The 12,500-nt window shown below is 39.0% G+C and overlaps 1 long non-coding RNA gene, 11 other non-coding genes and 3 pseudogenes across 12 annotated transcripts in view; all 15 read left to right on the top strand.

Annotated features, from left to right (window-relative positions):
- Window positions 1–12,500, top strand: part of LOC132104553 (uncharacterized) — a 343,753-nt gene that overhangs the window by 187,828 nt on the left and 143,425 nt on the right. The gene's annotated exons all lie outside the window — the stretch shown is intronic.
- On the top strand, window positions 1,044–1,162 carry LOC132105157 (5S ribosomal RNA). The gene has a single exon (XR_009423864.1). It is a non-coding gene; the product is annotated as a 5S ribosomal RNA (ribosomal RNA).
- LOC132105167 (5S ribosomal RNA) lies at window positions 1,247–1,365 on the top strand. Its single transcript, XR_009423873.1, has one exon. It is a non-coding gene; the product is annotated as a 5S ribosomal RNA (ribosomal RNA).
- On the top strand, window positions 1,872–1,990 carry LOC132105336 (5S ribosomal RNA). The gene has a single exon (XR_009423946.1). It is a non-coding gene; the product is annotated as a 5S ribosomal RNA (ribosomal RNA).
- On the top strand, window positions 2,075–2,193 carry LOC132105023 (5S ribosomal RNA). The gene has a single exon (XR_009423737.1). It is a non-coding gene; the product is annotated as a 5S ribosomal RNA (ribosomal RNA).
- On the top strand, window positions 3,622–3,740 carry LOC132105337 (5S ribosomal RNA). The gene has a single exon (XR_009423947.1). It is a non-coding gene; the product is annotated as a 5S ribosomal RNA (ribosomal RNA).
- Window positions 3,825–3,943, top strand: LOC132105173 (5S ribosomal RNA). The gene has a single exon (XR_009423879.1). It is a non-coding gene; the product is annotated as a 5S ribosomal RNA (ribosomal RNA).
- On the top strand, window positions 4,953–5,071 carry LOC132105034 (5S ribosomal RNA). Its single transcript, XR_009423748.1, has one exon. It is a non-coding gene; the product is annotated as a 5S ribosomal RNA (ribosomal RNA).
- Window positions 5,156–5,274, top strand: LOC132105252 (5S ribosomal RNA; annotated as a pseudogene).
- Window positions 5,796–5,914, top strand: LOC132105141 (5S ribosomal RNA). The gene has a single exon (XR_009423849.1). It is a non-coding gene; the product is annotated as a 5S ribosomal RNA (ribosomal RNA).
- LOC132105294 (5S ribosomal RNA) lies at window positions 5,999–6,118 on the top strand (annotated as a pseudogene).
- On the top strand, window positions 6,982–7,100 carry LOC132105035 (5S ribosomal RNA). Its single transcript, XR_009423749.1, has one exon. It is a non-coding gene; the product is annotated as a 5S ribosomal RNA (ribosomal RNA).
- LOC132105235 (5S ribosomal RNA) lies at window positions 7,185–7,303 on the top strand (annotated as a pseudogene).
- LOC132104973 (5S ribosomal RNA) lies at window positions 7,539–7,657 on the top strand. Its single transcript, XR_009423689.1, has one exon. It is a non-coding gene; the product is annotated as a 5S ribosomal RNA (ribosomal RNA).
- Window positions 7,742–7,860, top strand: LOC132105190 (5S ribosomal RNA). The gene has a single exon (XR_009423895.1). It is a non-coding gene; the product is annotated as a 5S ribosomal RNA (ribosomal RNA).

Genomic DNA, 12,500 nt, shown 5'->3' on the forward strand with positions numbered 1-12,500 from the left:
GTCAATGCCCCAATGTCTGAATATTAGCAGGATTGGGCCTGGTTAGTGCTTGGATGGGAGACCGCCTTGGAATAGCAAGGTGCTTTAAGCTTTTTGGAAATTTTTCACCAAGTATATAATAATCTTGCAAAAAAAAAAAAAAGACTCAATGCACAATCTCTGAATCTTAGCAGGTTTAGGTCTAGTTAGTACTTGGATGAGAGACCGCCTGGGAATACCAGGTGCTTTAAGCTTTTTGGAAATTTTTCAGTAATTATATAATAATCTTGCCAAAAAAAAATAGTGTCATTGCCCGATCTCTGAATATTAGCTGGTTTGGGCCTGGTTAGTACTTGGATGGGAGACCGCCTTGGAATAGCAAGGTGCTTTAAGCTTTTTGGAAATTTTTCAGTAAGTATATAATAATCTTGCAAAAAAAAAAAAAAAAAAGAGTCAATGCCCGATCTCTGAATCTTAGCAGGTTTAGGTCTGGTTAGTACTTGGATGAGAGACCGCCTGGGAATACCAGGTGCTTTAAGCTATTTGGAAATTTTTCAGTAATTATATAATAATCTTGCCAAAAAAAAAAAATAGTGTCATTGCCCGATCTCTGAATATTAGCAGGTTTGGGCCTGGTTAGTACTTGGATGGGAGACCGCCTTGGAATAGCAAGGTGCTTTAAGCTTTTTGGAAATTTTTCACTAAGTATATAATAATCTTGCAAAAAAAAAAAAAAAAAGAGTCAATGCCCGATCTCTGAATCTTAGCAGGTTTAGGTCTGGTTAGTACTTGGATGAGAGACCGCCTGGGAATACCAGGTGCTTTAAGCTTTTTGGAAATTTTTCACTAAGTATATAATAATCTTGCAAAAAAAAAAAAAAAGAAAAAATTGTCAATGCCCGATCTCTGAATCTTAGCAGGTTTAGGTCTGGTTAGTACTTAGATGAGAGACCGCCTGGGAATACCAGGTGCTTTAAGCTTTTGGGTTTTCTTTCCTACTTATATAATGTACTGGCCATTAGGATGACTGATCTTTAAATAGCCCTCTCTTTGCAGCAACCTTCGCTTACGGCCATACCAACCTGGCTATGCCCGATCTCGTCTGATCTCGGAAGCTAAGCAGGTTTGGGCCTGGTTAGTACTTGGATGGGAGACCGCCTGGGAATACTAAGTTCTGTAAGCTTTTGGGTTTTCTTCCCTACTTATACAATGTACTGGCGATTAGAATGGCTGATCTTTAAATAGCCCTCTCTTTGCAGCAACCTTCGCTTATGGCTATACCAACCTGGCTATACCTGATCTCGTCTGATCTCGGAAGCTAAGCAGGCTTGGGCCTGGTTAGTACTTGGATGGGAGACTGCCTGGGAGTACCAGGTGCTGTAAGCTTTTTGGAAATTTTTCACTAAGTATATAATAATCTTGCAAAAAAAAAAGAGTCAATGCCCGATCTCTGAATCTTAGCAGGTTTAGGTCTGGTTAGTACTTGGATGAGAGACCGCCTGGGAATACCAGGTGCTTTAAGCTTTTTGGAAATTTTTCAGTAATTATATAATAATCTTGCCAAAAAAAAAAATAGTGTCATTGCCCGATCTCTGAATATTAGCAGGTTTAGGCCTGGTTAGTACTTGGATGGGAGACCGCCTTGGAATAGCAAGGTGCTTTAAGCTTTTTGGAAATTTTTCACTAAGTATATAATAATCTTGCAAAAAAAAAAAAATTGTCAATGCCCGATCTCTGAATCTTAGCAGGTTTAGGTCTGGTTAGTACTTAGATGAGAGACCGCCTGGGAATACCAGGTGCTTTAAGCTTTTGGGTTTTCTTTCCTACTTATATAATGTACTGGACATTAGAATGACTGATCTTTAAATAGCCCTCTCTTTGCAGCAACCTTCGCTTACGGCCATACCAACCTGGCTATGCCCGATCTCGTCTGATCTCGGAAGCTAAGCAGGTTTGGGCCTGGTTAGTACTTGGATGGGAGACCGCCTGGGAATACTAGGTGCTGTAAGCTTTTGGGTTTTCTTCCCTACTTATACAATGTACTGGCGATTAGAATGGCTGATCTTTAAATAGCCCTCTCTTTGCAGCAACCTTCGCTTATGGCCATACCAACCTGGCTATACCTGATCTCGTCTGATCTCGGAAGCTAAGCAGGCTTGGGCCTGGTTAGTACTTGGATGGGAGACCGCCTGGGAGTACCAGGTGCTGTAAGCTTTTTGGAAATTTTTCACTAAGTATTTAATAATTTTGCAAAAAAATAAAAAAAATAGAGTCAATGCCCGATCTCTCAATATTAGCAGGTTTGGGCCTGGTTAGTGCTTGGATGGGAGACCGCCTTGGAATAGCAAGGTGCTTTAAGCTTTTTGGAAATTTTTCACTAAGTATATAATAATCTTGCAAAAAAAAAAAAATAGTGTCATTGCCCAATCTCTGAATATTAGCAGGTTTGGGCCTGGTTAGTACTTGGATGGGAGACCGCCTTGGAATAGCAAGGTGCTTTAAGCTTTTTGGAAATTTTTCACTAAGTATATAATAATCTTGCAAAAAAAGAGTCAATGCCCAATCTCTGAATATAATATATATAATAATCTTGCAAAAAATAAGAGTCAATGAACCAATCTCTAAATATTAGCAGGTTTGGGCCTGGTTAGTGCTTGGATGGGAGACCGCCTTGGAATAGCAAGGTGCTTTAAGCTTTTTGGAAATTTTTCACTAAGTATATAATAATCTTGCAAAAAAAAAAAAAATAGTGTCATTGCCCGATCTCTGAATATTAGCAGGTTTGGGCCTGGTTAGTACTTGGAAGAGAGACCGCCTTGGAATAGCAAGGTGCTTTAAGCTTTTTGGAAATTTTTCACTAAGTATTTAATAATCTTGCAAAAAAAAAAAAAAAACTCAATGCCCGATCTCTGAATCTTAGCAGGTTTAGGTCTGGTTAGTACTTGGATGAGAGACCGCCTGGGAATACCAGGGGCTTTAAGCTTTTTGGAAATTTTTCAGTAATTATATAAAATTCTTGCCGAAAAAAAAAATAGTGTCATTGCCCGATCTCTGAATATTAGCAGGTTTGGGCCTGGTTAGTACTTGGATGGGAGGCCGCCTTGGAATAGCAAGGTGCTTTAAGCTTTTTGGAAATTTTTCACTAAGTATATAATAATCTTGCAAAAAAAAAAAAAAAAAAAGAGTCAATGCTGATCTCTGAATCTTAGCAGGTTTAGGTCTGGTTAGTACTTGGATGAGAGACCGCCTGGGAATACCAGGTGCTTTAAGCTTTTTGGAAATTTTTCAGTAATTATATAATAATCTTGCCAAAAAAAAAAATAGTGTCATTGCCCGATCTCTGAATATTAGCAGGTTTGGGCCTGGTTAGTACTTGGATGGGAGACCGCCTTGGAATAGCAAGGTGCTTTAAGCTTTTTGGAAATTTTTCACTAAGTATATAATAATCTTGCAAAAAAAAAAAAAATTGTCAATGCCCGATTCTATGAATCTTAGCAGGTTTAGGTCTGGTTAGTACTTAGATGAGAGACCGCCTGGGAATACCAGGTGCTTTAAGCTTTTGGGTTTTCTTTCCTACTTATATAATGTACTGGACATTAGAATGACTGATCTTTAAATAGCCCTCTCTTTGCAGCAACCTTCGCTTACGGCCATACCAACCTGGCTATGCCCGATCTCGTCTGATCTCGGAAGCTAAGCAGGTTTGGGCCTGGTTAGTACTTGGATGGGAGACCGCCTGGGAATACTAGGTGCTGTAAGCTTTTGGGTTTTCTTCCCTACTTATACAATGTACTGGCGATTAGAATGGCTGATCTTTAAATAGCCCTCTCTTTGCAGCAACCTTCGCTTATGGCCATACCAACCTGGCTATACCTGATCTCGTCTGATCTCGCAAGCTAAGCAGGCTTGGGCCTGGTTAGTACTTGGATGGGAGACCGCCTGGGAGTACCAGGTGCTGTAAGCTTTTTGGAAATTTTTCACTAAGTATTTATTAATTTTGCAAAAAAATAAAAAAAATAGAGTCAATGCCCGATCTCTGAATATTAGCAGGTTTGGGACTGGTTAGTGCTTGGATGGGAGACCGCCTTGGAATAGCAAGGTGCTTTAAGCTTTTTGGAAATTTTTCACTAAGTATATAATAATCTTGCAAAAAAAAAAAAATAGTGTCATTGCCCAATCTCTGAATATTAGCAGGTTTGGGCCTGGTTAGTACTTGGATGGGAGACCGCCTTGGAATAGCAAGGTGCTTTAAGCTTTTTGGAAATTTTTCACTAAGCATATAATAATCTAGCAAAAAAAGAGTCAATGCCCAATCTCTGAATATAATATATATAATAATCTTGCAAAAAAAAAGAGTCAATGCCCCAATGTCTGAATATTAGCAGGATTGGGCCTGGTTAGTGCTTGGATGGGAGACCGCCTTGGAATAGCAAGGTGCTTTAAGCTTTTTGGAAATTTTTCACTAAGTATATAATGATCTTGCAAAAAAAAAAAAAATAGTGTCATTGCCCGATCTCTGAATATTAGCAGGTTTGGGCCTGGTTAGTACTTGGATGGGGGACCGCCTTGGAATAGCAAGGTGCTTTAAGCTTTTTGGAAATTTTTCAGTAAGTATATAATAATCTTGCAAAAAAAAAAAAAAAAAGAGTCAATGCCCGATCTCTGAATCTTAGCAGGTTTAGGTCTGGTTAGTACTTGGATGAGAGACCGCCTGGGAATACCAGGTGCTTTAAGCTTTTTGGAAATTTTTCACTAAGTATATAATAATATTGCAAAAAAAAAAAAAAAAAAGAAAAAATTGTCAATGCCCGATCTCTAAATCTTAGCAGGTTTAGGTCTGGTTAGTACTTAGATGAGAGACCGCCTGGGAATACCAGGTGCTTTAAGCTTTTGGGTTTTCTTTCCTACTTATATAATGTACTGGCCATTAGGATGACTGATCTTTAAATAGCCCTCTCTTTGCAGCAACCTTCGCTTACGGCCATACCAACCTGGCTATGCCCGATCTCGTCTGATCCCGGAAGCTAAGCAGGTTTGGGCCTGGTTAGTACTTGGATGGGAGACCGCCTGGGAATACTAGGTGCTGTAAGCTTTTGGGTTTTCTTCCCTACTTATACAATGTACTGGCGATTAGAATGGCTGATCTTTAAATAGCCCTCTCTTTGCAGCAACCTTCGCTTATGGCCATACCAAACTGGCTATGCCTGATCTCGTCTGATCTCGGAAGCTAAGCAGGCTTGTGCATGGTTAGTACTTGGATGGGAGACCGCCTGGGAGTACCAGGTGCTGTAAGCTTTTTGGAAATTTTTCACTAAGTACATAATAATCTTGCAAAAAAAAAAAAAAAAAAAAAAAAAAGAGTCAATGCCCGATCTCTGAATCTTAGCAGGTTTAGGTCTGGTTAGTACTTGGATGAGAGACCGCCTCGGAATACCAGGTGCTTTAAGCTTTTTGGAAATTTTTCAGTAATTATATAATAATCTTGCCAAAAAAAAAAATAGTGTCATTGTCCGATCTCTGAATATTAGCAGGTTTGGGCCTGGTTAGTACTTGGATGGGAGACCGCCTTGGAATAGCAAGGTGCTTTAAGCTTTTTGGAAATTTTTCACTAAGTATATAATAATCTTGCAAAAAAAAAAAAATTGTCAATGCCGATCTCTGAATCTTAGCAGGTTTAGGTCTGGTTAGTACTTAGATGAGAGACCGCCTGGGAATACCAGGTGCTTTAAGCTTTTGGGTTTTCTTTCCTACTTATATAATGTACTGGACATTAGAATGACTGATCTTTAAATAGCCCTCTCTTTGCAGCAACCTTCGCTTATGGCCATACCAACCTGGCTATGACCGATCTCGTCTGATCTCGGAAGCTAAGCAGGTTTGGGCCTGGTTAGTACTTGGATGGGAGACTGCCTGGGAATACTAGGTGCTGTAAGCTTTTGGGTTTTCTTCCCTACTTATACAATGTACTGGCGATTAGAATGGCTGATCTTTAAATAGCCCTCTCTTTGCAGCAACCTTTGCTTATGGCCATACCAACCTGGCTATGCCTGATCTCGTCTGATCTCGGAAGCTAAGCAGGCTTGGGCCTGGTTAGTGCTTGGATGGGAGACCGCCTTGGAATAGCAAGGTGCTTTAAGCTTTTTGGAAATTTTTCACTAAGTATATAATAATCTTGCAAAAAAAAAAAAATAGTGTCATTGCCCAATCTCTGAATATTAGCAGGTTTGGGCCTGGTTAGTACTTGGATGGGAGACCGCCTTGGAATAGCAAGGTGCTTTAAGCTTTTTGGAAATTTTTCACTAAGCATATAATAATCTAGCAAAAAAAGAGTCAATGCCCAATCTCTGAATATAATATATATAATAATCTTGCAAAAAAAAAGAGTCAATGCCCCAATGTCTGAATATTAGCAGGATTGGGCCTGGTTAGTGCTTGGATGGGAGACCGCCTTGGAATAGCAAGGTGCTTTAAGCTTTTTGGAAATTTTTCACTAAGTATATAATGATCTTGCAAAAAAAAAAAAAATAGTGTCATTACCCGATCTCTGAATATTAGCAGGTTTGGGCCTGGTTAGTACTTGGATGGGAGACCGCCTTGGAATAGCAAGGTGCTTTAAGCTTTTTGGAAATTTTTCAGTAAGTATATAATAATCTTGCAAAAAAAAAAAAAAAAAAGAGTCAATGCCCGATCTCTGAATCTTAGCAGGTTTAGGTCTGGTTAGTACTTGGATGAGAGACCGCCTGGGAATACCAGGTGCTTTAAGCTTTTTGGAAATTTTTCACTAAGTATATAATAATATTGCAAAAAAAAAAAAAAAAAAGAAAAAATTGTCAATGCCCGATCTCTAAATCTTAGCAGGTTTAGGTCTGGTTAGTACTTAGATGAGAGACCGCCTGGGAATACCAGGTGCTTTAAGCTTTTGGGTTTTCTTTCCTACTTATATAATGTACTGGCCATTAGGATGACTGATCTTTAAATAGCCCTCTCTTTGCAGCAACCTTCGCTTACGGCCATACCAACCTGGCTATGCCCGATCTCGTCTGATCCCGGAAGCTAAGCAGGTTTGGGCCTGGTTAGTACTTGGATGGGAGACCGCCTGGGAATACTAGGTGCTGTAAGCTTTTGGGTTTTCTTCCCTACTTATACAATGTACTGGCGATTAGAATGGCTGATCTTTAAATAGCCCTCTCTTTGCAGCAACCTTCGCTTATGGCCATACCAAACTGGCTATGCCTGATCTCGTCTGATCTCGGAAGCTAAGCAGGCTTGGGCATGGTTAGTACTTGGATGGGAGACCGCCTGGGAGTACCAGGTGCTGTAAGCTTTTTGGAAATTTTTCACTAAGTACATAATAATCTTGCAAAAAAAAAAAAAAAAGAAAAAATTGTCAATGCCCGATCTCTGAATCTTAGCAGGTTTAGGTCTGGTTAGTACTTAGATGAGAGACCGCCTGGGAATACCAGGTGCTTTAAGCTTTTGGGTTTTCTTTCCTACTTATATAATGTACTGGCCATTAGGATGACTGATCTTTAAATAGCCCTCTCTTTGCAGCAACCTTCGCTTACGGCCATACCAACCTGGCTATGCCCGATCTCGTCTGATCTCGAAAGCTAAGCAGGTTTGGGCCTGGTTAGTACTTGGATGGGAGACCGCCTGGGAATACTAGGTGCTGTAAGCTTTTGGGTTTTCTTCCCTACTTATACAATGTACTGGCGATTAGAATGGCTGATCTTTAAATAGCCCTCTCTTTGCAGCAACCTTCGCTTATGGCCATACCAACCTGGCTATGCCTGATCTCGTCTGATCTCGGAAGCTAAGCAGGCTTGGGCATGGTTAGTACTTGGATGGGAGACCGCCTGGGAGTACCAGGTGCTGTAAGCTTTTTGGAAATTTTTCACTAAGTATATAATAATCTTGCAAAAAAAAAAAAAAAAAAGAGTCAATGCCCGATCTCTGAATCTTAGCAGGTTTAGGTCTGGTTAGTACTTGGATGAGAGACCGCCTGGGAATACCAGGTGCTTTAAGCTTTTTGGAAATTTTTCAGTAATTATATAATAATCTTGCCAAAATAAAAAATAGTGTCATTGTCCGATCTCTGAATATTAGCAGGTTTAGGCCTGGTTAGTACTTGGATGGGAGACCGCCTTGGAATAGCAAGGTGCTTTAAGCTTTTTGGAAATTTTTCACTAAGTATATAATAATCTTGCAAAAAAAAAAATTGTCAATGCCCGATCTCTGAATCTTAGCAGGTTTAGGTCTGGTTAGTACTTAGATGAGAGACCGCCTGGGAATACCAGGTGCTTTAAGCTTTTGGGTTTTCTTTCCTACTTATATAATGTACTGGCGATTAGGATGACTGATCTTTAAATAGCCCTCTCTTTGCAGCAACCTTCGCTTATGGCCATACCAACCTGAGGGCGCTAGAGAGCTAGTGAGAAACAGGAAGTGTGTTGGCTATAGGGAGGTGAGAAAGGCTCACCCAAACTTTTGTGTTGTTTTTTGCGTTGTTTTTGTTCAAGATAAGTATTTTGTTTCAAGTTTTTGTGTTATTTTTGTTATTTGTCCTCCCAACAGCTTTGCTGTTTGGGAGGGATCATTTTAGTTTTGTGTTTTTTTTTTGTTAAATGGACGGATTAACAGCTACAGACATGGATTTGGCAAAACAAACAAGGCAGCTAACTGAAAATGGACTGGATAAAAGACAACGAGAAAAGGATTACCCAGAAAGGAGACTCAAACGGATTTATGCAAAGGAAGCAACGGTAGTGATTGATTTGACGGAGGTACAAGATGGGAGAGCAGAGGACATTATAGAAGCGTTGAAAGACAAGATTGAAGTGACTAGCATACTAGCGGTAAGACCAAAAATGATGAAACAATATGAAATTACATTGGAAAAGGAAGAAGATATTGAAAAACTGGAAGAAGGATTGATGATTAAAGGAAAGACTTGTGAAATTAAAAAGTTGAACAATAAGGATTTTGCTGTATCTTTCATGCATCTGCCTGCTTACCTGGAGGATGATGATATTTTAAAGAAGCTGGAGGGATGGGGGGTGACTCCTATCTCACAGATCAAAAGGAGATTCTACCCGGGCACCCGCATTGAGGATGGAACGAGATTCCTGAGAGTACGGTTTCCAAAAGAGGTGGCTTCTCTGCCCTACAGTACGAGAATGGAGACGGAAGAGGGACCTCAGTATTTCAGGGTGATACATAGCCAGCAGGTGAGAACCTGTAGGTTATGTATGAGCCCTGAACACATGATGAAGGACTGTCCGGACTTCAAATGCTTTAAGTGCTCGGAAAGGGGACATTTCGCGAGGGACTGTAATGCGGTGAGGTGCCCGGACTGCAGGCTCGTGCTAAATAAGTGCGAGTGCTGGTTCGGAGAACCACATCAGGAGGAAGAGCAGGGGTGCGGGCAGATACATGAGGGAGACGGTGAAGAGGAGCTACACGAGAACACGGAAGGAACACAAAGAGAGGATACCGCAAGCACAGACGTTGAAGAGGAAAGTGAAAGGACTGGATTAACACAGTGCAGTGAGGAAACGGGGTCACTGATGGAAATAACTGATACTTTACAGATTGAACTGCAAAAGTCAGAGGAGCAGGAGTGGGTCAGCGAGGATGGGAGAATGGACAAAGACAGTGAATGCATCGACGATGCCGGCACTACAGGAATCAATAAAAGAAGAAGACAAACTAAGGTAACACCAAATTTAGAGAAAGCCAAAAGAAAAGTATTAAAACAAGGATGTGAGGAAAAACAGGACAGTGGGGAAATGGTAAAGGAAGGAGAGGGAATGAACTGACAATATGGGGATTTTATGGCTTTTATTTTATTTTATGGTGCTGAAAATTGTGACTTTTAATGCTAGAGGACTAATGAATGTTTATAAATTTGAAAAGGTGAAGGAATTGTGTCAAAATGAAGATGTGGTTTTATTGCAAGAGACAAACTGGAAAGAGAATGTTATGGAGGATATTAGAAAAAGATGGGAAGGGGAATTACTTGTTAATAATGAAGAGGAAAAAATGGGAGGAGGAGTGGCGGTTTTAATAAGAAAAGACAGAGGTATAAAGACAAAACTTATATATAATGATAAAAAAGGAAAATGTATGGTGGTAGAAATGGAAATGGAAGAAGACAAATTTGTTTTAGTGAACGTGCACGCTCCCAATGGAGAAAAAGAAAAGAAATTATACTTTAATGTTTTAGCTGATGTAATTGGAAAATGGGGGAAGGTGGTGATTGCAGGGGATTTTAACACTGTTTTTAGTAAAATGGATATGGCAAATGGGATGGTTTTTAAATCGGATGGGGGTAGAAAAGAACTAAGGTCTTTGATGGAAGAGAAAAATATGATTGATGTGTGGCGGGAAAGAAATGGAAAAAAGAAGGAATTTTCAAGAAGACAGTTGGTGGGGAATTTTATGTGCCAAACCAGAATAGACTATTTTTTAAGTACCAGAAATCTTGAATGTTTCATTGATGGAATATTTCACAAAGAAACGACCTTAAGCGATCACAAAATGGTTTTAATGACGATGGATTTTAAAAGACAAACAAAGGGACCTGGGGTGTGGATTTTAAACACTGAGGTTTTAAAGAATGAAAGTTTTAAAAAAGAAATCGAAATGATATTAGATGGGAGGAAAAAAGACCAGATGTATATGGAAGACAAAACGCAATGGTGGGAAAATGTTAAGTATGATATTAAGAAATATTCTATGAAGTACTGTAATTTATTACAAAATGTTAAAAGAACCAAGGAGAGAGAAATAAGGAGAACTCTAAAAGAGGAGTTAAATAAAAATGAAGTAGATGTGCAAAAAGTAATTGAAATAGAGAATACGTTGAGAAAAATAGAAGAGGGGAAATGCAAGGGGGCAATGTTGAGAAGCAAAGCAAAATATACGGTGGAAGGGGAAAAATGTAACAGATTCTTTTTTAATCTTGAGAAAAGCAGGGGGAGAGCGGAAACAATTAAAGAACTTAAAAGTAGGAATGGACAGGTGGTCTCAGATACAGAGGGGATTTTAAAAGAAGTGAAATCATTTTATGAAGAACTTTTTAAGTCGGAGGGGGGAGATGAGGAAAAAAGGAATATTTTGTTGCAACAGATAACAAGGAAAGTTGGCGAAGAGGATAAAAGAATATGTGAAAGGGAAATAGAAACTGAAGAGATCATACATGCCATAAATCAATTAAGAGTGAGGAAAAGCCCCGGAGTAGATGGTATTGGAAGTGAGTTTTACAAAGTTTTTAAAGACAAAGTAAGCGTGATTTTAAATGAAATATTTGAAGAAGTTTTTAAAAATGAAAGAGTAAGCCCAAGAATGGGGCTAGGATTAATGAAAATAATATACAAGAAAAAAGGAGACAAAACTGAGCTGAAAAATTTTAGACCCATTACAATGCTAAACACTGATTTTAAAATTTTAGCCAAGGTCTTAGCAAACAGATTAAAAAATGTCATGCCAAATATAATAGAAACAAACCAAGCGTACGGAGTAAAGGCGAGAGATATAGCAGATGTTACTAGCAGCATTAGAGATATAGTAGGGTATATAAAAGAAAAGGGCAAAAGTGCTTATGTTATTAGTATGGATTTTGAAAAGGCTTTTGACAGAGTTGAACATGGCTTTTTATTTGCAGTTTTAAAGGAATTTGGGTTTGGGAATAATTTTATAAAATGGATTTCGGTTTTATACAGGGATATTTTTACAAAAGTAAAATGCAACGGTTTTTTAACTCAACCTTTTAAAGTTTTAAGATCCATAAGACAGGGGTGTCCTTTGTCGGCGCAATTGTACTCTTTGGTAGCAGAACCTTTAGGGCTTTTAATAAATAGAGAAAAAAGAATAAATGGAATACGAATGGAAGAGGGAGAAGAATTAAAGAAAATATTTCAATATGCTGATGACACGACAATTGTGGTTGAAAATGTAGAAAGTGTTAAAAGAGTGATGGAGAAAACAAAGCTGTATTGTGAGGGTTCGGGTGCAAAAATAAATGAAGAAAAAACTGTATACATGAAATATGGAAGGGTGGACGTTCTTACAGGGATCTGTAATTTTATGGAGGTGCAAGAAATAAAGATTTTAGGAATAATTGTAGCAAAGAATGAAAAGGAGGCTATGGACAGTATGTGGGAAGAGACGGTGGGAGGGATGGAAAGAAGACTGATTTTCTGGAGAAGCAGGGTTTTAAGTTTAAAGGGGAAAATTTTAGTTGTAAACATGCTAATGTTATCTAGAATGTGGTATACATTACATGTGATGCCATTGCCAGACTGGGTTTTAAAGAGAATAAAGAAATGTGTTTTAGAATTTTTATGGGACAAAAAGCCTCCACGAATTGCATATTTTACACTGATAGGGAAACCGGGGGAGGGAGGGATGGGTTTGGTGGATGTAGAACAAAAAATGAAAAGCATGAGAGTAAAGGTGGTAAGAAAATATTTGGATGATACGAACAGAGCAGAGTGGAAGAGATTGATGGCTCTTTATTT

Source organism: Carassius carassius, chromosome 25 (assembly GCF_963082965.1).
Source record: "Carassius carassius chromosome 25, fCarCar2.1, whole genome shotgun sequence".
NCBI lineage: Eukaryota > Metazoa > Chordata > Actinopteri > Cypriniformes > Cyprinidae > Carassius > Carassius carassius.